Below are 3,596 nucleotides of genomic sequence, written 5' to 3'. Positions count from 1 at the left end.
TACTCACTGTAACAAATATATATATATATATATATATATATATATATATATATATATATATATATATATATATTATGATAACATTTTAAAATCATTCAGTCTGAACACAATGTTTGTTTGTTTTTAAATGAAAATGCAAGTAAAATCAAATATAGTACAGGCACTAGTATACAAATAATTATTGTTATTATTAAAATACATTTTATGCGCACATATAATGTAATATGTTATATAAATATCAATTATATTACATATTATATTGATTTTATATTATAAAATCATATGCATTTTATATATATATATAATTTATTACAGTAATAGGATAAAAGGATTTTGGGGTACAATGACTTGAATATTTCTAGACATTTTTTGTAAGATTTACCTATCTAGATACCGTCAAGACTTTGCAAAAAATAAACAAATAAAAGTTATTAAATAACAATAAAAATAAATAAATGCACAAAAAACATCAAAAGATAATTTCTGCCCTAGAAAACTACAGCAAACTGAAGTTTTGGGAAGAACTATGTGACAGTTTTCTAGTGATGGACTGTTGTCTCGGTCAGGTGAGGCAGCCACAAGGAGATTAGCTGCCCTTTCATCCGCAAATAAATGTCTAAAGTATTACGAAAGCTATCCGAGTTATTTACTTTAGTCGTTATTCAAATCCCCTCTGACCTGGAGGGGGAAGAAGTCTTTGCCCTTGTAGCCTCTTGTCATAACCTTGCTAACATTCTGATAACTTTGACTTCAATGCACATGCCTTTGAGCCAACCGGATATTTGGGCATTAGCAAAGAACACTGCGCATAGCAAACTCAAGTGGAATTCCTTAATGTGGGACAGAACCAGAGTGGAAGAGTAGAAGATCAGAAGCATTTTTTTGGGCCATTCTGATTCTGTTATTTGATTGCTGTTTACAGAACTGAAACAAGTTCACTGTTGTAATCTTATGAAGCTTTCCAGCCAAAAGCTGACTTTCATTGCTGATTATGTGTTTTTTCCTGAGTTGTGTGTTGTGGTGTTGTTTCTCTGTTCTTTATGAAGGTGACTGGAGAAACAGATGTGTAATGTGCTCACTGCTCTGAGGAAGGACACTGCAGTATCGTCATATTCTCCTGAGACCTTGCAAAAACTGTTTGGTGCACAATGAACATTACACAGAATGTGTTTTTGAAATGCGTTCATATTTACTCATACTTTATAACATTGCTTAGTAACACTATTGATATTGCTGAAACGTTTTTTTTTTCTTTTTCTCGAAGTGAGACTGAAATGCTTACATTCAACATGCCTGCCCATTCAGGGTAATCAAAGATACTGTAAAATAAATAGGATGTCATTTGATTTATCAATTAATAATTGATTGGATGAATGTGAGTTTGCTAAACAATGTCTAAATAGCTATCTGGCTATTAGTTCACATTATCCAATAACCTGCACGGAGAAGTCATTTCAGAGGAAGAGCAAGTTATTACATCTGGCAACAATGATCTTTACGTCAAATCACGCAATTTTTCAGGCTGGCCCATTGTAAAAAAAAAAAACTTACTTGAACTGAATGCAGTGTTTTCGGACACTTATAAGTTTAAATGCAATCAAATGAAAATGTATTTTAGTCTTAATTTATATTAAATGCAGTTAGCAGAACTAGAGTGTTTATCACCCAGTTAAGTGTAATTTAACTACATCTTTATCTGTAATTTCATAATTACAGATAATGGTTAAGTGTATTGCATAATGTACTGGCAAGCATTTATGGTAAACTAAACGGAGTGTTTATTTACACAAAGTGCAAATAGTCCGCCTTGTTGGCAGAGGCAATTTACATTACCTCCACCCACCAACGTGTGATTGGGCTAGTCAACAGTACAAAAGACGGCAGTCAAACGTCAGCTCCAGTGCCGAAGATGGCGAAGTGTGTACCTCAGTCTTTTTGACGCGATCGACTCGGGTTCAAGCCTGCCTTTTGTTGAAAATAAAGTATTGGGTAGGGTTAGGATAGGTGTAGGAGGGCTTTATTGCTCCAATAAGGTGGCATCCATTTAATAATTTACACTCAATATAGGTTTACACTGTTTTATAATGTATAGGCTACAATACTGAGGTGCAGATAATTGCCACTATTTACATTAAGTGGTAGGCCTATAAATAGCAGAAAATTCTGCTATTTTAACAGTGTAAATAGAATCTATAGCTATTTGCATGTAGTGTAAATACCATCTATTGCTATATGCACTTAGTGTAAATAGCCTCTAACGCTATTTACACTTAGTGCAAATAGCAGCTGCCTAAACTAAAATGTACTATAATGTAATTTCTATTGAAACGGTATGTCATATATTTAAATAATTTCACACCTATTACATAACCGTTATATTTAAGATTGTTTAAATGTACTAAATTGCAACTTCTTCATTACAATGAAGCTGCAATTTAGTGCATTAAAAAAAATTTAATCTAATATCAAACAACACCCTTGGGTTAAAAGTAATTAAATACACCTAGTATGTTGTTCGACACATCAAAATAAGGGTCCTTCTGTAAAGCACAACAGATGATTATTAAAACAATGTTTAAAAATGTGTTTTAAAGAAGTACACCCAAGTAACCCTTTTATTTCATAATATTATCTGCAAGTACAGTTTATTTGTAAATATACTTTTAAGATTTGAAGTACACTACAAGTGTATACCCAATACAACTAAGCACACCTTTTTCAGAAGGGCTGCTAATACACAAGACAGTCCACTGTCCACTACCGTACAGTGATTAGAGAACTGAAAGATTTAACTTTCTCAAGACTACACTTCAACATATTACATCAAGTCTGGCAACAATGATCTTTACGTCAAATCACGCAATTTTTCAGGCTGGCCCATTGTAAAAAAAAAAAAAAAAAAAAGAAGTACACTCTAGCACAGGATACTTTTATAAAACTTACTTGAACTGAATGCAGTGTTTTCGGACACTTATAATTACAAGTTTAAATGCAATCAAATGAAAATGTATTTTAGTCTTAATTTATATTAAATGCAGTTAGCAGAACTAGAGTGTTTATCACCCAGTTAAGTGTAATTTAACTACATCTTTATCTGTAATTTCATAATTACAGATAATGGTTAAATGTATTGCATAATGTACTGGCAAGCATTTATGGTAAACTAAACGGAGTGTTTATTTACACAAAGTGCAAATAGTCCGCCTTGTTGGCAGAGGCAATTTACATTACCTCCACCCACCAACGTGTGATTGGGCTAGTCAAAAGTACAAAAGACGGCAGTCAAACTTCAGCTCCAGTGCCGAAGATGGCAAAGTGTGTACCTCAGTCTTTTTGACGCGATCGACTCGGGTTCAAGCCTGCCTTTTGTTGAAAATAAAGTATTGGGTAGGGTTAGGATAGGTGTAGGAGGGCTTTATTGCTCCAATAAGGTGGCATCCATTTAATAATTTACACTCAATCTAGGTTTTTATTGCACACCGTTTTATAATGTATAGGCTACAATACTGAGGTGCAGATAATTGCCACTATTTACATTAAGTGGTAGGCCTATAAACAGCAGAAAATTCTGCTATTTTAACAGTGTAAATAGAATC

Source organism: Sinocyclocheilus grahami, unplaced genomic scaffold, assembly GCF_001515645.1.
Source record: "Sinocyclocheilus grahami isolate Dianchi unplaced genomic scaffold, SAMN03320097.WGS_v1.1 scaffold497.1, whole genome shotgun sequence".
Classification (NCBI taxonomy): Eukaryota; Metazoa; Chordata; class Actinopteri; order Cypriniformes; family Cyprinidae; genus Sinocyclocheilus; species Sinocyclocheilus grahami.
The sequence above is the reverse complement of the archived record's forward strand: the minus strand, read 5'-3'. Positions refer to the sequence as shown.